Source organism: Acinonyx jubatus, chromosome D1 (genome assembly GCF_027475565.1).
Source record: "Acinonyx jubatus isolate Ajub_Pintada_27869175 chromosome D1, VMU_Ajub_asm_v1.0, whole genome shotgun sequence".
Lineage (NCBI taxonomy): Eukaryota > Metazoa > Chordata > Mammalia > Carnivora > Felidae > Acinonyx > Acinonyx jubatus.
This window is the reverse complement of record NC_069390.1, coordinates 85,207,089-85,233,754: the sequence shown is the minus strand read 5'-3', so window position 1 is coordinate 85,233,754 and position 26,666 is coordinate 85,207,089. Positions and strand designations below refer to the sequence as shown.

Genomic DNA, 26,666 nt, shown 5'->3' with positions numbered 1-26,666 from the left:
TGAAGCAGGTTCTAGGCTCTGAGATGGCAGCACAGAGCCCAACGTGGGGTTCAAATTCACGAAATGCGAGATCATGACCAGAGCCAAAGTTGGACACTCAACTGACTGAGCCACCCAGGCACCCCACCCCCACCCTCCCCCTCCCTGCCCCCCACCACAGAGCTCTTTTAAAGACAGAGACAAAGAGACAGAGATTGAGAGTCTTTACCATTTTAGTACCTTGGAATTTTCTGAATCATATTGTCTTAAAACATCTATTTGCCTAGATAAGTCCTAATCGAGGCAGTGACCATTGGAAGAAAAGTGGATCACCCATCTTCATTGACATAAGGAGCAAACTTCATAAGTTCAGACATTGCATTCTTGAAAAGTTTAGTTGAAGATAATACAATGAGAAGAGCAGGGCTGTACCCTTATACTGTTGTTTGGAATGCATTTTTTGAAAACCTTCACACCTTTATGATTCTACTTGGAACACAGCAGCCATAGCAAGAAAGTTCACACCTGCACCATTCGGGTACACAGAAGAGGATTGGAAGCAACAATTTTTCTCTGTTCTTTATTCCCTGGTACTGTTCATCGGCATATTTATAAGTTCTCTAAAAAATGCTTCAGGCTTTTTAGGGAATGAGAAAATAATTCCATCTTCATGGTTCCAAATAAAGTATTCCTGGGGCTGCAAAACCAATACTGTATAGGCTAAGATTGCCTGGCATTCTGGAACCTGAGAGCAAACAGAAGACAGTATTCAATAGACACAACTTTGCAGATCTCATTCAAATATGCATGGGAACGTGAACATTTTCACTGGTTTACCAACTTTTCTTTCTTTACCCCCTTTCCCTGGCTCTTATCCCTTCCTCCTTTTATCTCTAACTTATTTGTTTGAAGAACACATACTGATATATTTAACAACAATTCTATTTGCCTATAGGAACAAATTCACAACCATATAAAAATGGTAAGAGATTAAAGAGAAAGATTGTTCTTCCATTATAGGCCAGTTGCCTAAACGTATTTAAAATCTTTCTCATGATGTTAATCCTTGGCCTTGTTAGAGCTTATTTTCATAGATGGTACCAAACTTTACGGAAAAGAATATACTTCATCCAGATCACTAAATTACCTTCCTGAAATTGATTAGAGAGGGAGCAAAAATCCACTGCAACCTTGATCCCAAATGGATTTCTCTCTCCATGAAAGTGTCCAGTTTTCATTTTGAGTTTTAGTGGGCTTTTTTTTTTAGGCTATTCTTTATAGGAGGGAGAGGGTGATGTCAGAGTGTTAATGAAAAAACTAAATAACTCTCTGAACATGAACCCATCATCTGAACAACAGAAGCTAATTTTGAATTATTAAAGGAGGCTGGATCACAACTCACCACTGAGAAACAGAGGGAGGGAAAACGCTGTTTGGGAAGTCCAATTATTTCTGAACCAGAGACAGTCTTATTAAGTTGGGCAGAAAATTAATTAGGCTAATTAGAAAACCTCATTGGAATTCAGCAAAGAGTTATGAGAGGAAAATGACAACCCTGGATGTGGTAGTTGAGGGAGAAGGTTCTGGGGGAGAGTGAAATGAGTTTTTCAGGAAGCAATTGGAGGGTGATTCACGCACATTGCGGTTGATCATTGGGTCACTTCAGAAGGAAGCAGCAGCGTTTTTATAGACTTCTGTTCCCAGTTGTGGGTCTTCACTGAGTATTAAAAATGATGTCTTGTGTATGTTATAAGGGGGAAAAAAGAGAAAAAAACCCTAAGATTTATTCTGAGGCTTCAGGGGGATTTTATATTTATTTTGGTATTTCCGATATGCTGGTTCATCAGCATGGCGCATTGTTAAAAAGTGCTGGGTGGGTGTTTTTTTATCTTCACGGATTTATGGAGTCCTTAAAACATCTGTTCCGTTCTGATTCCCTCGCTCAGTACAAAGACGTTAGTCAGGGGAAGTGTCTAACATTGCACTGTTTCAATGCACTGACGTTGGCAACAGCTAATAGAGATAACCCTGATGAAAGAATCAGTGGTGTCTGGGGGCTGGGAAGCAAGGGCCAGGGGATGCCATATCCAGGAAAAGGTTTATGGAAACTGGGCCACGAAATGGGACTTGGTGCCATAGACACTGAGACTTTGAAGTGAGGCAAGAGGAACCCCAGGAATAGGGCACGCGGGATGTTGTGTAGGCTGAGAAAACCTGCTTCCAGGTCATTGTGATGATGGAAAATAACTTCCATGTGTCTTCTAATGCCTTATTACAGTACCCTCCTCCTCAATGGGACCCTCCCAGGAGAGGAGGCACCATCCTAGCTCCTAGGGGAAACTTCTTACTTCTATTGTTGTTTCCTGAGGGAGCAAGGTTCAACCCATCCCAACTCATCAGGATGGAGGGAATCTCAAAGAGGAGACATTTTCCACATGGAATGGGGGGTAGGACAGAAGTCCTGATAAAACAGATGTTACCATAGATCAGAGATTCCTTAAAATAGACAAGATGGAGGGAACAGAACAGAACGCATATTTAATATGCGTCAGAGGCATTGTCTGCATTTACCCCCCTGCTCCTCACAGTGGTGCAACTTAGTAAGTATTGCTAGTCACATTATACAGGTAAGGCAACTGAGATCCAGGCATTGAAATCAGGTAGGATCCACACCTAATAAAAAAAAGGAAGCTGAAATTCAAACTCAGGTGTTATATGGACTGAATGTTTATGTCCACCCAAATTTATGTGGTAAAGCCCTCATCTCCACTGTAATGGTTTTGGAGATGCGACCTTTGACATGCAATTAGAGTTAGATGAGGCAATGAGGGTGGGCCCTTCATGAAGGGATTCATAGCTTTTTGGGAAAAGATAGAGAGGGAGAGAAGAAATCTCTCTCTCTCCACGTCAGGGAGGACAAGACAGGCAAGGACACAGTGAGAAGACAGCCTTCTGCAAGTCAGAAAGGGAGCTCTCCCCAGAACCCGACCATGGTGGCATCCTTACCGAGGACTCTGGCTTCCATAACTTGAATGAATGAATGCCCATTGTTTAAGTTGCCCAAGGTATGGTGTTCATCATGACAGTTTGAGCTAACTAATATAACAGGTTTGTTTACTTTTGAAGTCCCAAGACTTTCAGCAGCCCCACAGTGCTTCCAAGAGCCCCTTGGTAGTCGCTGAGAAAATCAAACATGCTTTACATAGGTTCCCATGTGGCTCAGGATAACAACAGTAGCTCCTTAAGCCCTTGTATAAGTTCCTATAGTCCCAGGATAATGAAAACTTACCCTGCTTGCCTAGAGAAGTCCCTACTTTCACCTTCCTCTGGGGAAGGGTACAGAGGATCTTAATCACAGGATTTCAAGGTGAGATTTTGGGGGAAAGGAACAAAGTGATACCAAAGGGTCTGAATTGTGAGTGTCCTTCATCACTGCAGCTCACAAACACAGACAGATGGGCGGCATAGTCTCCCTGTAGGCCAGGGGCAAGTCAGGGCTGCATGTTGGAAAATTACAACCTGAATTTGTGGGGCTGACATTGGGCAGTCCACTTACACTCCCCCAGGCCCAGCAGGTGTGGTGGCCTCTTGCCCCTTCCTTGGCATGGTCTTCTTCTGAGGCTGTCCTTTTCCCATCACTGAGTTTGCCTGTCAAGCTGAGCCAAGTAATGAGACAGGAGTCAATTAGTTCTCCCCAATAGACTGCTCCCCTGTCTATTCCCAGACTCCCAGGTGACCCCATTATGATAATGGCCCAACCTGGCTGCTCTCAGAACAGGCCTGATGGAAAAGTGAGAGCCTCCTTGAAATGCGAATTACAGAGAGGCTGGCAGACTACAGCTCTGTTCCCTGCTGGCTCTGGACAGGAGCCGTCTGCCTCCCCATTGTCACTGCTGAGCAATGCCATGTGCTTATTCATACCACATGCTGCTGGCATTCCAGGAACATCCCATCGTGCCATTCATTCCAACAATGGGCTCGATCTGCTGACACCCAGGGAGACAGGTGGATTCAGAGCAAAAAATGTGTTGCTATACACTGGCATCCCGATCTGAACTCAGTCTTTAGAGCAGGTGCCCAGCTTTTATATCCTCAGCTATGTGATGCTGTTCTTCACTCTGGACCTTGGTAAATACACCGCTTTTAGAAAACTGAGGCAGCCTGACTGCAAAACTTTGGGATAAAAAGATTAGCAAGTCAGTCAGCATCTGATATTTGATTTAACATCTTAGTCTTCTCAAATATTTGAGTCTGGTAACATTGTGATAACACAACCAAAGCAACATCATGATATGGGGATTATGTGCTTCAACAATCTCAAATAATTTTCAAAAGAGTATCATCCTCGGCCTCTGGCAAGCTTCCCATCCCATGTGCATGCACTAGTCATTGAGTCAACGCAGGTAGCTGAAGAGTTGTTATGTAATATTTAGCCAGGACTAAAGCTAAATTTTGAGATAATTTAAAACATAGAGATTAAATGTGTGTCATATGTGTTAGACTGTGCAGCTAAGGGTATTATACTATCCATGTGATTTATAGCTTTAGACAAAACACTTTGTGCACTGGGGTTGATAAAATCCACCCACATGTCTGAATCTAGAATGGGAAGCTGAAGAGTCTTCACAAGACAAACCCCAGAGGTCCCCATGCTGGACCCATGTTGCTTTGTTTTGTATTCATAGACATATAACATATAACATATAACATATATATGTGTGTGTGTGTGTGTGTGTGTGTGTATGCATAATTTGTTGTATTGCTTAAAGGTTTCCTTTTCTCTTCCATTCTGTAGGCTGCTTTATATAGTCCATGTCCCTGTAGTTCTAGGATAATTTATTATTTAATTATGTAACCATTACATAAATTTTAAGCTTCATCCTTCAGTGTTTCTATTGTTGTTAATGTAACTGCTATGGAGGCACGTAAGTTTTATTTATTGTTTCCATTGTAGAGCAATAATTACGTAACTCTGCAATTCTGCAACTATTATTTCTATTTGTTTAATTACATAACTATAACGATATTAAACCTCTAAAACATTTGGTGATAGATTTACGCAGAAGATGCTAGGAGACAGCAATAATAATGATATATCAGAGTAATAATAAAACTAAATAATAGTATTAATATCAATATTAATGACAATAATGTAATAAGCAGCAACATTACCATTTGCTTTTCCTTCATGCTGTATTTGGTCTCTTTAATGGGTTCCTTCCCAAATCTCTGTGGTTAATTAGCTATATAACATTTGGTACTCAGCAGTGGGTACAACCTCATTTCCAGACTTTACCTGGCAAGGCGTGCTTTATAGAATACCAGATGGAACGGGTCTGTTCTGTCCTTTTTTATAAGCCTTGGAGTGGGCAGATTTCTTTCTCCCCTGTGTTACCTGGGGACCATCCATAGATAGGATACCCTGTGCTGAGAGACACAGATGCTACAGAATCCTAAGAACCTGAGATATGTTTGGAATGCAGGTGTGTGCTGTAGATGCACCGTTTTGGTGGAAAGATCATGGGGTTTGGAAAGAGACAGATCTGGATTGAATTCTGGCTCTGCCACTAACTAGGTGACCTTGAGCAAGTTAGCTAGTTCCTTTGGACCACAATTTCCTCATATATAAAATGAAGATAATAATATCTACACAGCAAGACTGCATGTGAATGAAATAAAACAATGGGTGCCTATGACTAGGCCTGTGGTTGATGACTGTTGATAGCTATTGTTTTGGAGCAATTAGTCATTGAGATGAAGAGGGAGAACACACCTTGAAGCTGCTTCTTTCTATGACTCACCTTGTTTTTGCCTTCTCCCCTCATGACCAGGAGTTCCCTCCCTTCCTGATCCCCAAAAGTCACCAAAACAGTTAAAGAGGTAACATGTAGCCAGCGATCACTTCCTTTTCATTCATTATCTGATTAATCATCATAGCCAACCTAAAACATAAGGGCAATTATTATCTCTGAGTTGAGGAAATCAAGACACAGACAGGTTGAGAAATGTGTCCAAGTCTCTCCAGTTCATTGGTAGTGAGCCCAGCCAGTGTATCTCCACAGCAGGTGTTCTTAAGCTACACTCTGTATTCCTTCCAGGTGCATAACCCAGCAGCTGCATAAAGAAGAAACCATATGAGCACCTCCTCCCTCTAGGGAACCAACTTTCTCCTTCCCCCTTTCCACCACCCCAGTCCATTCTCTGCAAAGCAGCTTATCTTATAATCTGTGAATGCGAATCAGTGCCATTATCACTACTTTTAGACCCTCCAAAGACTTTGTTACTCTCAACCTCTTGCCAGGGCCTAAATACAAATATCTGTATGATTTGACCTCATCTCTTCCTATTCGCCAGACCCCTAGCCTTCTCTGACTCTGCCATGCTCCACCTCCATTTCTCTCAGGCAATTGCATTCAGTTTCCTATGCCTGTAATGCTTTCTATCTTCTCATCCTATACATCTCCACTTATATAATTTTCCCCCAAAGCTTTACCTAAATTAACCTTGGCCCCATGTCCTGATATTCATTAATAAACATCTTATATGTTTCATGTATAACAGGTACTATCCTGCACTTCTTTAAATTTTCTGATCATTCATTTTTTGCAGTGTGTCCTCCACTGAGGTGTAAACTTTATGAATCCAGGCCCTGTGTCTTACTTGTTCACAATCCTACCTCTAGACATAGCTCAGGACCTTGAAATCAGTAAACATTTGCTTATGGGAAAGAATGACTGTCTGTCTTTGTGTGGCCATATATGCCTTTGGGGGTTCAAATAGTTCATATACAATGGGAAGAAAAGGATATTGAGTTTTCTCATGAGGAATATTAGTGAACATCCAAGATGTGATATAGCACCCATATTCAGAAATTTAGACATGGGTGAGAGTATGTTTATGGCTCTGGAACTGGGAGTATAGTAAGGCAATAATGTGTTCAGCTGGGGAAGAGTGTATCAGAGAAAGGCAGCTGAATCAGACACATGTGACAAGTAGAGGGGGAGAGTCCTGTCTTGTTCCATAAATGTGAGGAAATTCAGGGTTGTTGTTCCAAATTGACATCTGACTCAGAACTCTGGTACTCAGAGCAACTACCCTTCCAGAGGGCACATGGCAGTCCTCCATTCTGCCAAGAGTATCTCTTGTTTCTACAGTTACCACCAAAGAACCTACATTATTCCACCTGTCTTCTAATTATTATTATTTTATTGAAGCATCTTCCTTCCTTGGCTTATATACATGTGTGATCTTAAAAATATGTTATGTTATTTAAAGCAATGTGGTCTTTCTCCTTTCCATTGACTATTTTCCTTTTCAATCACATGCTTTTAATTCCTATACATCACATTTCAGTCACTGCCACATGAAACATGGAGCATAAATATTCAGATACAGCCCTTTTTATCATCTTTCTAATTCCCATTTCTCTGTCCAATTCCCCAATTCCCCAAGGGATATTCCTCTCCCTTTTTCCAGTGGCTTTGTTACCATTACACTGTCTTCCTCAATAGTCATCACCCATGTTTATTTTATTTTTAAATTACTAACTAATGTGATTAAGTTGGAATTACTTTATTGTGTGTCATCACTCTATATGTATTTTATTTTGTGTTGAGAACTATAAGCAAGGCAATAAATATCATGTAAGGGTTAACAATTCAATGTCCAGAATCAACTGGCCTGGGCTCCTAATCTCAGTTCAAAGGCAAATTGCTTAACTTTTTAGGGGCCTTGGTTCCATCATCTCCAAAAAGTGTTCAACAATCTGACCTCATGAGCTTGTTGTAAGAATTATGCAAGGTAATCCAAATAAAGTGCTTAGTACCTTAATACCTGAATAATAATAATAATAATAATTATTATTATTATTATTATATGCTTGTAATGAAATAGTTTATGGTTCTAAAAACACCAGTAGAGAGTAAATCATGATTCCTAATCTATGGGACCCCCCTAGGGCGGTGTAGACTAAATAAATAATGTGACCTAGATATTTTTGTATTATTTTTGAAAGGGTGACGTTTTTGTTATATTTAAAAATATAGCTCATTTAAATGCTATTGACTTCATCAAATCAATGTAAATCTTCACAGAGGACTTGGGGGGTTTTGATAAGGTCTTGATATCTCAAAAGGTTGTTAAACATTGGTATAAGTTGCCCAGTACAAAGACCGGGCATATGTCACATTCTCCAAGCAGTTCCCTATGACAGCAACATATAATTAAGCAGTTAATGGCATCTTTTCTGCTGATGATCTTCTTATCTCACAGAAATTCCCTCCTAAATTTTCCTATATTTAACATTTCACACCTATTTCTGAATTCCCAATACTTTTCCCCCATTCCATCAATTCATATTTTATTCTCCATTTATTTGATATTTTTAGTTTTATAAAGTAAAAAGTTTTCTACTGAAACTATTCTTTCAATTAGGAAGAAAAGCACTCAAACCCTCTTCAAGCTTTATGCTTCTGTGAAAATGTTAGCAGAGAAACTCCAATGTGAAAACAAGACAAGAAAGGAGGTAAGAAAGAAGGAAAGAGAAGGAAATTAAAGAACAAAGAAGAAAAAAAGAATGTTCACCAGTAACTAGCTTTTGTTTTCTCTAAAGCATTTGTGGTTTTTTTTCCCTGTGGGATCAAAATATGTTGAGTTCATTAATTATAGATATTTGAATAATGGTGTCTTATAGGGGCTCTACAACCCTGCCTGTGGAGAAAATTTTACTGACTTTTTTTTTTTTTTCCAAATAAAGCAACAGAGATTCAGAGCATTGGTGAGAAGTGAAAATTTTCAAGGTGACAGCTAGTGACTAGAATCAAGGTTGTGGGCTACAAGTGCTGTGTTTTTTTCTACCTGACCATGAGGGAAGGCTGGGGGATAGGAACATCAATCACATCTCTGCCTTGCATATTCTGAACCAATTGAGAAATATGCTAAGAAGGCAGATGTCCATCCAGTCCAGGCAGACTGGCAATCCAACCTCAGATCTCTTACTAATCAATGGGCTGTTCATGGCATGGTGAAGGCAGATGATACATCCCAGGGTACTAGTCCAGCCAGAGCTCACATGCTCAGAAATTTTCCCAGGCTGATTAGACAGATAGATCTCTCCTCCTCTCAGGGGAAGTGAGGAGGGAGGATGTTGCAGAAGTGTGGTTCCACTCATGTTTTTTCATGTTACAGAAATAAGAGGATGAGACATGGTTTGAATAGCCCATGTTGTTCTTTTGTCTGTTCATTTGTTTTTAATTAAATCATTTACCCAGCTAAGCAGTCACCAGATAGGCCCCGCCCCCTGACAGGGGAGACCAGAGACCCGATGGCTGGTGCTGAGCAGGCTCAAACTATTGTTTCCCTCCTCCTTTTCTTTTTTTCATTTTTATTTTTTTAATGTTTGTTTTTATTTTTGAGAGAGAGAGAGAGAGACAGCATGAGGAGGAGAGGGCAGAGAAAGAGAGGGAGAGACAGAATCCTAAGCAGGCTCCAGGCTCTGAGCTAGCTGAATGGAGCCTGATGAGGGACTTGAACTCACAAACCATGAGATCATGACCCTAGTGAAGTCCGATGCTTAACTGACTGAGACATCCAGGTGCCCCTCCCTCCTCCTTTTCTAGTGAAGGTGGAGAACCTAGACTTTAAGGTTCTCCTTAAAGGTTCTCCTTTCGGAATATGAGGGGATGTACTTGCAGACCCAGCCCATCTTTAGAGATGTGAACTTGTCAACACAGAAGGGATTCTCTTCCATTGGTAATAGAAGTGTTGAGTTCCAAAAGGTAAAACATTAGGTCTAAGGCTTCCCAGGACAGTCAGTATAACTTTCTCTGCATGAGTTCTTAGGCAAGTCTGATTGGAATTAGATGTTTACTTTGTAGGTTCCAGGCTGTGACCATTTCTGAGCCCTGGCTCTGTAAGTCATGAGATTTTCCTAGTAAGAAACGTCTGCTAAATTAAATCAATAGCCTGTGGGTGGAAATAATAGCTTCCACATGCAGGAATCTCAAATTTCTGAGCTTCATGAAACAGAATTGGAGCTTCCTGAAGTCTCCTGTTCATTGTTTCTTTTCCAGTGCTTTGCCATTGATCCCTGGGACGATTGGGAACACTGGCCCTTCACAACTTTGCTCTGCAATCTCACGGTCAGTATGATGAGTATCACTGCCTGCTGCCTCATTTTCCTCAGCCAATGTTTCTTGAGCCAGGGTTAAGTCAGAAAGGACTGTCATTGAAGAGACACCATTTGTGTCCATAGGTTTATGTGGGTGGTGTCGTTGTTCTTTCTGCTGTTGTTCTGTGTTCTGGACTCTGATTTTTGTGGATGCTCAGATTGGGATGATGCTTCCTTTCACATTTTTTGTAGCACTGGTGACTCACATGAAAAGGTCCTCTAAAGAATATGCCAGGCAAAAAAGAGAGCCCACCAGTCTGGATGAACTGGAAAAATCTAGCAATTCCAACTCTAAAACTTATAAAACAAAACCAGTAATAAAAAATGTATTTCTTGATAAAAGGCATCTTAGAAATTTTCAAAATGCTGCATCTATCTCACTTAAAGCTTTTATCAACTGTGTTACTCCTATTTATGATTATAGGAAAATGTAGTTTGACCCTTATGTGATTCTGTATCTGTACTGCAGCACATGAAAGACTCAGGGTTCAAGCTTTGAGCAGCATCCAGTACATAGATGACAAGGTTAGAAATTCAGACACCAAGATGCCAAGGCTTCATCATTATTGCTCCAGAATCTGTCTAGGCTAAGACTACAATCTACCCAGGTATATGAGTCAGCACTGACTGGGACATGTTCTGGGCCTTTATCATCATCATCACCCATTTAATCCTGGTAGCAGTTTAAAGTGAAGTTTTTAGGCCTCCTTTTGCCCCAAGTCCATGCTCTTCCATAATTTCCTTGTAATTCAGTATGAAATATCAGTATTTTCAAGAAAGGGGGACTCCTTGTTCTGCTGGATTGATGTAGTGGGCAACCTGGGATCTTCAAGTGTTCAATGAAGCTTTTCTATGAAGGTGACTGTCCCAGATGCAGCCATCTCCAGCACCATCTGCACACTACTTGGGCTCAGAGGTGCTCTTCCTTGCTCTAAACCTGGGTAATGCCATCTTCTCTCTAGCCCCGCTTCTGTCGCTGGGAAGTGCCTTAAAACTTGGACTGGGGGAGAATATGAACCCTGCACTTCTAACGGAATCATGTTGTTTCTCTTTGACTTTAAGAATGTCAGAAAAAAATTTGATAATTCTATTGGTAGTGGTGTAACATAGTGTATGCTTTATTGAGCAGTCCACAGTGAAACATGAGGGCTGAAGTGGACACATTGTTACACGTTTTCTTCCACATGTTCAGGAAACTTTCTTCTTTTTTCCATTCTCTACCTTCCTATGCCATTTCCAAATGTATTTCTCATAATCCTCTCTCAAACCAATCCTAAATGCTGTTGTTGTTCGTTTATATGCTATTTTCAAACTGGCATTTAACTTAAAAGAAGTTATTAATATCTCCTATAGGTTTAGTATCATTCTAGTTCTTGGTAATAGTGATTTGAAAACATATGGTCTCTGCTCAAGGGGAGACTCTGCGTGTGTGTGTGTGTAAAAACACATATATAATGATATACGTATTATATGCATATATAGTAATATAAAACTATATAGTATAATATATAATATAATTGTGAATATATATTAAAATATCATGTATATCCTAGCCATAAAATATATGACTATTACACCAAATCTCAACAGTTATAGTGCATAGTAGGCAGGATTCCATAATGACACCCATTTCTCCTCCCTCCTGCACATACACCCAGTATTTTCTTCTCCCCTCGAGTGTGGGTGGAGTCAATGGATATGATGGGATACTATCCTTATGACTAGGTTATTGATCAGTTGACTTTGGATCAATCAAAAGGGACATTATTCTGGATGAGACAGACCTAGTCAGGCCAGTCCTGTCAAGACAAGGTGCAATGTCAGAGAGATATCCTCCCGCTGGCCTGGAAGAAAGCAGCCTATGGAAAGAACCACAGAGTCTGTGGTCATGACTTAGAACCTGAAAACAGACTCTAGGACCTGAATGTGATCTCTAGCTGACAGCCTTATGTCAATTGGTCACAAGGAAATAATTCTCCTAATGATCTGATAAAGCTTGAAAGTGACCGTTCCCTAACTGAGCTTCTAGATGCCAATACAGACCGTTGACACCCAACTTCAGCATTGTGAGATACTGAGCAGACCACCCAGCTAAAACAGAAGGACCCCTAACCCATGGAAACCATGAGATGGTAAATTTGTGTTGTTTTAGGTGTCAATTTTGTGGAAATTTGTTCTGCAACAATAGAAAACTCACACATGGCATTTATACCAAACACTGGGGGATCAGAGAGGAGGGAGCAGTTATCCCTACCTAAGAAGGGGTGAGTACGTTATAGAGAGGAGATGATAGTTGCGATGAGACTAAAAGGAATAAAGAAGGAATAAAGATTGGCCAGAAAAAGGGGAGAGATGTTTATTGTTGTGATACCATCCAAGATATGTTTGCAGAACAGCAGGTACACTGGAATATCTAAAGGGTAGGCTGCTGTGCTCACTTTAGTTCTTTCTTAATGCAGCCATTTCAAAATCATATTTATGGATTGGACATTTCCATGGGTAAATGGGTTTACCTTCACCTTAGCTTCCCATATCACTGGTGTGCCACATATATGATGTTGCCTAGCATTCCCTGTATCCCTTTCCTTAGCATTAGTCTTATACTGATGCATTTTAAAAATCAGAAACGTGTTGTAAATGCAGGCAGCAAATAGTTGAGTGGGTATCTTTACCTTTTCTTCAGACATTTTTCTCTTCTTTCTGACTATCCGTTCTCATGTGGCTAATGTGGTAGGTCACATGCATAACCTTAGCAATGCAAAGTCACACACTGTCTTGTCAAACATGATGTCTTTATCCAAGAGTGGTGTAACTTGATTGTGTTCCAACTTCAGGATGTCCTCCTTCTTCATTTCAGGTGACTAAGCGGTGCATGATCTTCCTCCCCTTTATTACATGGTTTAGGTTCTCGTGTATCATTCTGTCAGCAATGGCTGCTGGACTCACAGCAAAATTCCCACTAGTGTTTTAAAGCCTGGATTCAATAGTGCTAAGAACCTCCAATTCCTGACATCTCCTGTCATGCCATTTTTAAACAAAATAGTCAATAGCCATGGAGTCATTGACTTTGCCTTCTTCTGTTTTTCCAAAATTGCTCTGAAGGCTTCCACCAAGCTTGGAGTACTTAATCGTCAGTGAATTCTTCATAAATGTCAGTGGGAGACCCATCTGTTCCAAGAGCTTTCCTTTATCTCAATAGCTTTTATTAAGCTTCTTACCCCTCAGGCTCTGATTTTTGCCCCTTACAACCTCAATTTCTTCTTCCATGGCAGCATCCCAGGAAGGATGGTGATGTGGTCCTTCATTTCTTCCTTCTCCTTATTTCTGTCTCCCCTTGGGGACGTCCATTCTTATCACTCACACTAACCCTTGACTTTTCACACAATTACACACACTGTCTTATGGAGCTGGAAAATTCATTTTCAAAAAGTCACTGAACTTTTTTTTTTTCTTTTTTTTGGCCCACGAATACACATTTCCCCACCGTGTGCTTTCTGGAGTAGTTTTCTCCACTTTGTATCACTCCAGCAGGGCCAACAGAGCATCTACTTGCCACAGATGAATTCATAGCAAGCAGGATAAATGAAGAGGTCATATTTTTGGCTCCAAATATAATTTTCCATCTCTGTTTTAGGTTGTGTGGTCGCCAAGAATTGAAGCAAGTTTTTTCTTTCACTTGCCATTAGGAACATTCCTCAGAGCTGTTCTTGTGGTTTCCAGGAATGCATTAAACTTAAGGTGAAGATAATTTTGCCTCAGCATTCAATATGAGTGTATCATTAATGATCTGAGTGCTGTTGTGGGCTACTTCCTTCCTAAGATGCCTGTGGCTTTTAGAGCAGACTGATTTCAAAACTGCTGAGAGGAGCTCAGTCCCCTGGACAGACCCTGTGGTGACTCAGGAGAAAATGAGTATGTGTGTTCCCTTTCTCTTTCTCTTCCTCTCACTTCCCTGCCTATTCATGAGGCTTAGCAATGCACATCTCTCTTGGAGTTTTGTTTTTTTATGGACGTTAGAAATAGTAACTCCAGAGGTAAAGAAGGCTTTCTCTGTCTGCTGTAAGCCTCACTGTGGCTTCTATTTCAGTGTCCCTGGATTGTAACTCAGCACAAGCCTCCTCCAGGGGAAGGCTGTCCATGAAGTTAATCTATGCTTTACAAAACACAGTGAGATGTATCTTAGAAAAAGAGCATGTGGAAATACCTTTCAGGGGGTTGTCCCCTGAAAATATCAGATATGGAGCATCACTGCTCAACTGCGGTTGGCAGCTTTATTTATTAGTTCACTTGGTTTATGGTTTAATATCAAGGTGCTTTTTGCTGTGTGCAGTGCTTGCTCAACAAGGAGGAAGATCATGTGTTTCTTCCCTGGAGGTGATCTTCTCCACCAGGCAAAGTTGAAGTGAAATTTTGGCCACTTTTAGACAGCAAGACTCAACAAAACTAAAAAAGATTTTCATTTTCACTTTCCTTACTTGATAAATTCCCGAAAGAAAACATTTACTCCCATGATTTCCCTCTTTCCTCCACTGATGTCACCTGAAAGTGTGTATTTAGGGACTATCTCTTCCAGATACCTATTTTGATCATATCTTCCCTCCCAAAAGAATAGTCATTAAGCAACGCTTGGTCCACGGTACATACTGTAGCTCTGTCTAACTTAGACACACCTTGAAAGCATATACTCAGCCTTTTTCCTCTAGGAGCTTTTAACTTAAGTTATACATGAATTTAAGAATTTCAGTGAACATAATGCTTATGGCAAGATGAAGGCTTCTGTGCCAAAGAAGCAAAAGTGATGTGAACTTGATACTGAGCCGGTACAAGTTTTGATAGGAGTTATGCATAATAAATGACTTTTTGGGACTTGTGTGTTAGTTAGGTTAGAATTAGTGCTTGACACAAGGATTACCCACACTGCTTGATGTATTTCCAGCCAGTTCCATGGGCCATAAATCACACTTAAAAAATTCTTTCTAGAACAATAGTGGTGCCTTCTTTATTTCTCCACTTGCGCTTCTATCAAGGTAATGGTAGGTAACTTGAGGTTGTCTGGAACAACAGGCTTGAGTGGAAGCCCCACTCTCTATCTGGTCTCAGTTCCAGGGCCCTGTGACTTTATTTAATTGAGAAGTATTAATGGGCCTTTTTGGCCCAAAGGTTTTTAAAGTCTTATTTTACATTATTTGTCCTCTAGAAGCAGTTTCTAGCTTGTGCAACTCTAAATTTCTGATACTTTTATTCTGTTTCCTTCTGTCTGCAAACTAGCTCACTCTTTCTTGAAATACCTTGCCAAACACAGCAAGGGAAGATCAACATATGCTAGCATTCTGGCTCATTCCAACCACCTTCCCAAGATGCACAGGCTCAGCAGACACTTGGTCTGCCTTCCACGCTAACAAGGGTGACAGTTTTACCAAATGTTTCACTACAGCAAGCAGGGACTTCCAGCTTGCTAGATCTGTCTCCTCACTGCCTACCACAAAACTGCTAAGCTCCTGTCAGATACTTTACTTTTTTTATTGTTTTTTTTCCAGCAGCATCTACATCAAAGCCTTGATTTTTGTCTTGGTTCAGGTAACACTAGCTGTTAAAACAAACAAATACCCACATTTTAATGACAAAACAGAATGAAAGTTATTTTTCCTTCATTTAAATTCCAATGCAGGTGTTCCTGGATCATGAAAGAGTGACTTTCTGCCACATAATGATCCAGATGCATTCTGTCCTGTGACTCCACTATGTCTTAGGGCTTCCCAGTCTTCAGCATCCAACCAGCTGAGGAAATAACAGTGGGATGTGTTTGTGGCCCAGCCTTAGAAGAATGCATATTACTTATGCTCAAGTTCCATTTTGCTATAACTCAGCAAATGGCTGCACTGAAGTGTGAAGAGACTGGAATCGTGGTCTCTGGTCGGCTATGTCCCAGTGACAACAGTACAGGAGGAAAGTTCAAGTCACAAACTTTTGGTGGCAGAAGCTGCTTCTGCTGTACATGAAGAAAGGTTTTGGTAGAAATTATGTGTTCAAAGGGAAAATGAATATTCATCAATACTTATGTATGTATTATGTACTGGTGTAGATGTAAGTTTATGCATTTGTATACTTGTGTATATAAATATAATATTTATATTATATACTATAGTATATATATCAAATATAACATTTTCAACAATACCCTCTAGTGGTAGGGTTAGACAACTTGATTTGAGAAGAGTTAACGTCAAGGAGAAACTTGATTCCATGAAGAAAATACACACACACACACATACACACACTGTAAGTGAAGATTTTTTCATGAACAGTATGATTCTAATTCATCCTCATGATACAGGGGTTCTTTTTTTAAGTTTTGAAATACAGAAATCATGAATTCCCATACTCAATTTTTTATGAACAAATCCTTTCCCAAATGCGATTCTGATGTTCATCTTCACTGAAGCATTTAGTATGAGATTCTTCTCTCATGCCTACCATTCTTAGGAGGAGTTTGAAGTAGATACCTGTTCTGCACAATGTGCTCTCCTTTTCTGTATTCTAGCTTCAAATTATGGTATTAAAAAAACCCAAAAAATTATTCTCATTTTAGCAAAAATGCTTCCCAAAAGTATTGTTAGTAATGCTGTGAGTTCACTCTAATTTCCTGGTAAATTGCTGTCATCAGATATTACAGGTACTACCAAGTTCCTGGTTACTTCAGGAATTTCTACTTTATATTGGCGTAGTGACAAAGTTTATCTACAGTATATGACTGTGAATGCTCCAACATGCACTTCCATTAATAGAAAACACCATCATTTTTACATTAATCATAAAGGGAATTGATAATTGCCTATGGGAGTTTTTACCTATGAGCAAAACTGTTTGACCCAATTATGTTTGCATGGTGATGGATGAATATATTGAATTATGATAAATAGATCATTGGTGGATTTCAGGGGAAGAGAAGAAGTATCCCAGAGGAATAAGCCATGAGTGAGCAAGTGCTAAAAATTTTAAAAACTGATAATACTGTCATTACATCACCTGTCACAGCTCAGAAGTTTAATCCCATTCAATGAAAGAGATGAGAAGGTAAACCTGGTATGTTCAGTAACACTAAGCACCTGTCAGTCAAATCCCAGGATCCACATGAATTTGTAGAAAAGTAACAGACACCCTCTACAAGGAGCTAAAACCTGCAATGCTAGCTGGTGACTGGCTTTCCAGAAGGTCAAACTGAAGCTAATACAACTGGCTCCGTGCATACTTATGCTTCGCAAAAAGCTAAGACGCCAGTCTTACTTCAAAAGCCATTGGCTATATTCTTTTAAACTTGAAGTTTAAGATTCTATTTAGAATTGATAAAGTTGAGCAAGAAATTTAAGAGTGATTGATCAGACTTACTTCCTCAGAGAAGTCCCTTTTCACACACTTAACTGTTCCCAGGCTGAGGGGTGTTATTTGTTTGCAATGACTTGGATAGAAGGCAATTCTAAGGTAGAAGAAAGATCATGTTAGTAGTAATCAGGAATACTACTGTTACGACAAATTACAAGGTCCTCAAATTTTACACTCATTTATAAAATCTGACACATTTGTTTTTAAATCCAGCACTAGCATATCATGATAGTAATATGTATATACACACACACATATATACACATATATATGATAGTAATACATATAATATATGTTATATATCATATATATGATATAATATATATTATATTATAGTAATATATATGTGTGTATATATATATATATATATATATATATATATATAATATCTGTCTCATTTTATCCTCATGTTCAACATTAACTTCCTTTCTCATTTTCCCAGACTTATCATGAATACCTCAAGTTTGGCAGCTAACTAATGTGGTAGAGAGAATTCAAAATGATCCTCCTGATTCTCACCCTCTGGTGTAGATGCCTGTATAATCCTCCATGTTTGAGTGAGGATTAGATGTATGAATGTGATGAGATAGATAGTCTACTATCGCTCCCTTGGTTAGGTGGCAAATTTGATTACATTGCATTACATAAGTTTCTATCATAGAAGACTTGAAAGGGATAGGAAGTCAGCCACATGCCTTCCTTTTAACCTGGAAGAAAGCACACAGCACTGTTGTGAACTGAGTATGAGGGCTATGTGCCAAAGATACAGTCAGTCTCTAGGAGCTTATAACTAGCAAAAACATGGATGCCTCCATCCTACAGTACAAGAAATATATTCCTCCATAGCCAATGAGCTCAGAAGAGAACTCAGAGCCTCAGTTGAGATCACAGCCCTTGCTGACACCATGATTTCAGCCTAGACAGATTCTGACCAAAGGACTCATGAATGTCTGACCCATGAAAATTGTGAAATAATCCTTTTTTTTGGTTTTAAACTGCTAAGTCTTTGATAATTTCTAATGCAGCAAAAGAAAATTAATACAACTATACATAAAATTTAATGTTCAATTTATTATTCTATTTCATTTTATATTCATAAAGCAAAACTATGAGCAAAACTGTTTGACCCAATTATGTTTGCATGGTGATGGATGAATATATTGAATTATGATAAATAGATCATTGGTGGATTTCAGGGGAAGAGAAGAAGTATCCCAGGGGAATAAGCCATGAGTGAGCAAATGCTAAAAAATTTAAAAAAATATTTTTAAACTCATACATTCATATATACATATTCATACATATATATTATAAAATTGTTTATTTAAAAAAGATGTTTATTAATAACTTGAAATATTACAGTGTACAAGATACCAGTGATAGGCCACAGTCTCTGCCCTCAAAGTATTATAATTAGTAAATAAATTAGGTATATATAAACAAAATCTGTTAAGAATGAATCACATTCTTGGGGAGCCTGGGTGGCTCAGTCGATTGGGCATCCGACTTTGGCTTAGGTCTGATCTCACTGTTCGTGAGTTCGAGCCCCACATTGGGCTCTGTGCTGATAGCTCAGAGCCTGGAGCCCACTTCAGATTCTGTGTTTCCCTCTCTCTTTCGGTGACCCTCTCCTGTTCACTCTCTCTCTCTCAAAAATGAATAAACATTAAAAATTTAAAAAAAAAAAGAATTAATCACATTCTTAACACATAATCCCCCAGGAGTTGCTTGTACTGGTATAGGAAGGCACAAAGAGTAGTAAGTAAGTAAATAAGTCTTATTATGGGATGGAGGAATCAAGGAAAGATTCTAGGGTCTTTGGGTGGCTCAGTTGATTAAGTATCTGACTCTTGATTTTGGCTCTGATCACAATCTCACAGTTCATGGTATCAAGCCTCTGCTGTCAGCACGGAGCCCACTTGGGTTTCTCTCTCTCCCTCTCTCTGCCTCTCTCTCTCTCTCTCAGAATAAATAAACTTAAAAAAGAAAAGATTCTTTTATAAAATTCAACTTGAGGTAAGTGTTAAAGAAGAATAGAAATTCTTCAGATGGAAATGGAAGAGAAGAGTATTCTGAACAGAAAAGCTGTCTGACTAATCATAGAAGATGCTTTGCAAGGCACTTTAAGTAGGTAGGTAAGAGAAAAAGATAGGGCTGCAGTGGAAGAGGCAGAAATGAAAATGAGTCTAAAGAGAAGTCTGAACAGGAAGACATCTTAAAGACATGACACGGAGAGTCGTCCAAGGGGTAGCAGCATGGGTATCACCTGGGAACTTGGTAAAAATTCAGAATCTCTGGCCCCATCTACATCTACTAAATTATAATCTATGTTTTAACAACATTCTCAGGTGATTCAGAGCTACTTTCATGTTTTAGAGCCTCTTGATGATGGTGAGTCTGGACACTATCTTTTAGATAAAGGGAAGATATTAAAATGTTTTAAGGGGTGTAGTAACACAATCAGATTGAGATTTCAGAAAAAGCATTAGCAGTGGGAGGGATAATGAAAGACATGTGACAGAAAGCAGAGGAACAGTTAAAGCATTAGTCTAACGTTCTCAGGTAGGAGAACGAATGAGGAACAGTGGACACAGAAAACAGTGGACAAGTAAGATAGATTTTAAGAAGAGATAGCATATAGAATTTGAAAACCAGACCAGGGACACTGAATTGTTTAAAATGAACATCAGGGGTTGGTTAATACAACTACATCGATGGAGTGGTCATTTTTGAATGTAGGATATACAGGACAAAGGGTGAATTTTAGTTTGGAAACACTGAGTTTGAGATGGCTGTGGGACTGAGGTAAAGATGTTTAGTAGGAAATGGTTATATGAGTCTCTAGGTCACTAGAAAAATCTGAGTCACTTCTAGGTCACTAGAAAAGTCTGGGTCATTACTCAGCATGTCAGGGACTTGTAGGGTGTATCTGAACTTATGAGTGAGTGAGTGATTTCTGTCCAATGTTTTCTTCTAAAAAATTTTTTTAAAGTTTATTTATTTTTGAGACAGAGAGAGACAGAGCATGAACGGGGGAGGGTCAGAGAGAGGGAGACACAGAATCCGAAACAGGCTCCTGGGTCTGAGCTGTCAGCACAGAGCCCGACGCGGGGCTTGAACTCACGGACCGCGAGATCATGACCTGAGCCGAAGTCGGCCGCTTAACCGACTGAGCCACCCAGGCGCCCCTCTTCTAAAATTTTTAAGACATTAGAATGCGTATTTCTGCCAGCACTTGATTTTTCCCCCTCCACCTTATTAAAATAATACTTATAAAATACATATATCCAATACCTATACAATACACAATACATGTATCAAATATTAAAAGTTTTGAAATGAGCTAACATACCTGGCAGCCATTTAGATTCTGATGTGAGGATTCTTCCTGCTCCTAGGTGGGAATTGATGCCGGCCAGGAGGAATATCCACCCATTCCTCAATTTTCATATACCTTCTCCTTCAGGGATAAATATAAAGAATGAAGAAATAACCATAAGAGAAATATGAAAAGATTTTGTAGAGTCTTTGTTGTACTTACACGATGGATATGATTATACCCAAGATGTAAGGGAGGAAACGCAATTAAAAAAAAAAAAAACATATACTACAGAAAACACAAAACAACTTTAGAGAGTATCTTATATATAATTTCCATAAAGGCAAAAAAAAGAAATCACTAGCTCTGTGAAAAAAGCAATAAAATAGAAGATGATGTAAGAGCAGATCGAGTTAAAAAGAGAGTTCCATTATATCAAGAAATATTTAAGGAAACTAAAATTCAAGAGAAGGAGTATAGGACAGAAATAGCAATCTAAAATTTAATCAGTGATGCAGAGAACACATTTGGGAATGCTTTTTCCTTTTCAAAATTAAAAGATGAAGAACAAAGAAATGAAAGATTTAAAGCAAAGAGAATAATTCTTATCTAAGGAGAATTTGTGTCCTATAAGGGTATGCCATACCAATTGAGAGCAACATATATACAATACCTAATCATTTCCTAAGCTAAATAAACACTTTAATTTGAAGAAAGAGGACATTTAGTAAATGCCAGTTGAGGTCAATGGAAAGAAAAGAGCATAAGGGTATATGAACCCAATTTAAATATGTTATATTATATGTTAATTTATCATTGTTAAATGCTTGACAACATAACAAATGCTTAATAAGATTCTGTTGAATTAATAAAATACTGCAAAAGACAAACATCAAGAAGCTAATAGTAAGGCTTCTAGAATATTGCTTCTGGCCATAAAAGATTAATTGGTATCAGAATTTCCCCCTGCTGTTAAAACTAGAAATGGAACATAATATGTGCATTGATGTTTTTAAGATATTGGACAGCAATCAGTGAAGACTCTGATCCTTGAATAAATGAAATCAGGTAAGGCAAACTCTTTGATCCACTCATTTTCAACCCAGAAGCATTTTTCTGGAAGCACATAGGTGTTGTTGAGATTAATACATAGAGATAGTGTTCAGTGAGGTTGAGGAGACAAGAAGGAGGAAAGTACACAGAGACAAAGAGCTGTGGAAATCAACACGGGGTCCCCATGACTTTACTGATGTATACTAAGGGGCACATCCATAGAATGAACATGTGCACAGCCAGGAAAAGAACTAGGAGGGATTTAGAAACTGGATAATTTCAGGAACTCAAAAAGAACTAGGAAATAACTCAAGGTTTGACCAACTAGAATGGAGAGATCTTATTGGAACTGTGGAGCATTCAGTGAAGACAATGGATGGAAAACAATATGGAAAGTAAATGACAAAATTTTTATTTTCTAAAAAGATCAAAAAATTAATTTTTGATTTAGAAGAAATTTTTATTTATGAGAAGACTGATCTATATTATGAAGAAGACAATTTCCAAAAGGGAGATGAAAAAGGATATATTACTTACAGCGCCTATGAACTTCAAATGGACAATAGGGAGTATAATGAAAACTGGATGCCAATAAATTTGACAACTTAGATGAAATAGAAAAATTTCTTGAAAAAAACCAAAAATCACCAAAATTGTCACAAGAATAAGTAGAAAATCTGAATAGCCCTATATATATATTATATATATATTATATATTATATAATATATATATAATATATAATATATATAATGAACTAAATGCATAGTTCAATATACCCACAGAGAAAACTCAAGACCTACATGAATTCATTGGTTAATTATACCAAATAGTTAAGAGAGAAATAATACCAAACCTATAGGAAGAATTTCAGGAAATAGAGAAGTAAGAAGTTTTATAAGGCCAGCATTACACTGATAATAGAACTAAAGAAATTATAAGATAAAAAGGATATATAAACCAAATTCATATAAGACACAAAAGTCCTTGACAACATATTAGCAAATTGAATCCACAAATACATGAAAATGATGATTCAACCTAGGGATGTAAGGTTGCTTTAACATTTTAAGATCAATCTAACTATTCATAACACCAAAATAAATGATAAAAAAGTCAACAGATGCACAACAAGAATTTGATAAAATTCAACATCTATTCACAGTAAAAGCTCTCAGCTAATTAATTTGAGAAGATAGCTTTCTCAGTTTGACAATGGGAATCCATAGAAAACCTATAGTTATCATTATAGTGGGGAAAGAAAAATGTTTACTCCTTAAAATTGAAAACAAGGAAGATGTTTTTACCTAGTGCAATAATAAAGAAAAATAATAAAATTTATACAGATTAGAAAGATGTCCAATTGTTCGAATTCACAGTTGACATGATTATGCACTTAGAAAATATGAAGAAATTCACAAAAAACACTAGTGCTAATAAGTAAAATTAGCAAAGTTGTATAATACAAGATCAATGTATAGAAACCAAGTTCATTTATGTACACTAGTAATGAATCAGGTATGAATTATAAAATTCAATTAAAAAATCCTATTTATAGTGGCATCAAAAAACAAAATATTTAAGAATAATTTTTCAAGGGGCACCTGGGTGGCTCAGTCAGTTAAGCATCCAACTTTCGCTCAGGTCACAGTCTCACAGTTTGTGGGTTCAAGCCCTGCATCCAGCTCTGTACTGACAGCTCAGAACCTGGAGCCTGCTTCAGATTCTGTCTGTCTGTCTCTCTCTCTCTCTCTCTCTCTCTCTCTCTCTCTCTGTCTCTCTCTATTCCCCTCCCCTCCCTGGCTCATACTCTGTCTCTCTCTGTCTCTCAAAAATGAATAAATGTTAAAAAATTTAAAAAAAATATGTTTTCCAGATTTATTGAGATGTACAGTGTGATGATTTTGTACATATATATACTGCAAAATATTTACCACAATAAAGTTAGTTAATACATCCTTCACCTTACATAATTGCCATTTTGTTGTGGTGGTGCTGAGACCACTAAAGCTCTACTCTTACAGCGACTTTTAAGTAAACATTACAGTACTGATAACTACAGTCACCATACTGTGCATTAGTTTCCTAAAACTTACTCATCTTATAACTGATGAGTTATAAGTACTTTTTGGTACTCTTTGACCAACATTCCCCATTTCCCCCACCCCTCAGCTCATGGCAACTACCATTCTATTTTCTATTTCTATGTGCTCAATGTTTTCAGATTCCGCACATAGATAAGAGCATAGTCTTTCTCTGTCAGTCTGACTTCTTTTACTTAAAATGATGCCTTCAATGTCCATTCATGTCATCACAAATGGGAGGATATCCTTTCTTAGGGCTGAATAATATTCCATTGTGTGTGTGTGTGTGTGTGTCTCTCTCTCTCTCTCTCTCTCTATATATATATATGTATATGTATATATATATGTATATGTATATATATATATATATATATATACTACATCTTCTTCTTCCATGGTTGAACACTTAGATTATCTCTATATCTTGTCTATTGTGAAAAACGCTACAATGAACATGTAGGTGCAGATATTTCTTCAAGATAGTGATTTCATCTCCTTTGGATATATACTGAAAAGTGGGATTTCTAGATTATATGATACTTCTATTTTTAAATTTTTGAGGAATCTCCATACTGTTTTTCATAGTGGTTGTATCAACTGATATTCCCATCAACATTGCACAAACGTTCTCTTTCCTCTATATCCACACCAGCATTTCCCTTGTAAAAAAAAATAATGTGTATTTATTTTTGAGAGAGAGAGAGAGAGAGAGAGAGAGAGAGAGAGAGAGAGAGAGAGACAGAGCATGAGCAGGGGAGGGGCAGATTTAGAGGGAGACACAGAATCCGAAATGGGCTCCAGGCTGAGCTGTCAGCACAGAGCCCGACACAGGGTTCGAACTCACGAATCACGAGATCATGATCTGAACTGAACTTGGACGCTTAACCGACTGAGCCACCCAGGTGCCCCAGCATTTATTATCTCTTGTTTTCTGATAACAACAATTCTAACAGGTGTGAGGTGATATCTCAGTGTGGTTTTAATTTGCATTTCCCTGAAAATCAATTGATTTTCAACAAAGATCTCAAACAAATTAAGTGAGGGAGAGGATGCCTTTTCTATGTATGGTACTAAATGAACTAGATGCCCATATTTAAAAAAATATATATACCTTATATCATTCACAAAACTCAACTCAAAATGGATCATAAATATAAATGTAGGAGCAAAAACTATAAAATTTCTAGAAAAAAACAGGAAGAAATATCTGTGACTTTGGGGTGGGTAAATATTCCCTAGATCTGGGACAGACAACACAAATCAAAAGGGTAAAATTATTAAATTGAACTTGATCAAATTTAAATATTTTTAAGTGTAAGAAAATGGAAAAGCAAGCCACAATTGGAATATTCTTCTTGCATGTATATGACAAATGACTTGTATCCATAATCTATAAACCAATCTTACATCTCAGTAGTAAGAGGTCAGATAACTCAATTTTTTTAATGGGCAAAGTGTTTAAACAAATCCTTCACAAAAGAAGATTTATGAAATGCCAATGAAAAGCCTCATGAAAAGATATTCAACATCAAGGAAATGCAAATTAAAACTACAGTAAGTACCACTTCCCACCTTCTAGAAGGGAGACAATTTTTAAAAGATTGAAATATAACATGTTAATGATGGTGGGTGAACAGGTAGAACTCTCATATATTGACAATAGGAATATAAAATTATATAGTCACTTTGGAAAACAATTTGATAGTTTCTTATAAAATTAAACAAACAATATACGAGCTGTCAATCCCTGGGCATTTACCTAAGATAAATAGATATGTGTCCAAAGACTTGCACACAAATTTTCAGAGTCACTTTATTCACGATAGTCAAAAATTGGTAATAATCTAAATATCCATCAGAAAATGAATGGATAAAAAATTTATATTATAGCCACAAGTTGGAATTCTATTGAGTAATGATAAGAAAATGCTGATATATAAAACAGAAGGTATGAATCCTAAAAACATTGACATTATCCTGAACCAAAGAAGCTAGATATAAAGGAAAACACACTATATAATCCAAATCATATGAAGTTATAGAATGGGCAAAACCAAGCTATAGTGAGAGTACAGCAAAGCTGTGTTGCCCGGCATCAGAGTCAGAGGGAGAGTAAGAGAGGGTTGGTGACATACATTGGAAAGGGACATGAGCTAACTAATTTGGGGAGGTTGTAGAAATGTTCTAAAGCTTGATTGCAGTGGTAGTTACATGAGTGTGTATAATTGTCAAAACTCATTGGACTGTGCACTTTGAATGGTCCCATCTTATCATATGCAAAATATACCTAATTCAAGCTGATAAAAATGAGTTTACAAATGGTTTAAAATTTCTCTTTCTGGTCTTTTTGTATTTTCCAAACTCTTTTCAAATTCATATATGAACATTTTCATCAAACATAAACTAGTTAAAAGATTATTTTTTCCACTGTCATTGCTTATGCAGTAGGCCTTGCACAGGTATTCTGCAAGCAACCTAGTTAGCTCTACCAAGTATAATCAGGACCTACAAAAGCTAATCCTTTAACCTCCTTACTGTGTGTGTGTGTGTGTGTGTGTGCCATATTTATGTTTTTTTTTTATCCAAAGACATATTTATTCATTATTAAAAACAAAAACAAAAGCTGCAGGTGATCAGCCTTCACATTGGAATCAAGATTTACAACATTTTTCATCAGTCTTGCTG

General features: G+C 38.0%; 1 protein-coding gene across 4 annotated transcripts in view; it reads left to right on the top strand.

Annotated features, from left to right (window-relative positions):
* NTM (neurotrimin) overlaps positions 1-26,666 on the top strand; it is a 935,659-nt gene that overhangs the window by 374,169 nt on the left and 534,824 nt on the right. The window contains exon 2 of one of the 4 annotated variants that reach the window (XM_053203851.1): positions 10,050-10,118. The exons of the other annotated variants lie outside the window; for them this stretch is intronic. The gene's annotated coding sequence lies outside the window, so the exon portion shown is untranslated. The remainder of the gene's footprint in view (positions 1-10,049; positions 10,119-26,666) is intronic. 4 annotated transcript variants of the gene reach the window in all.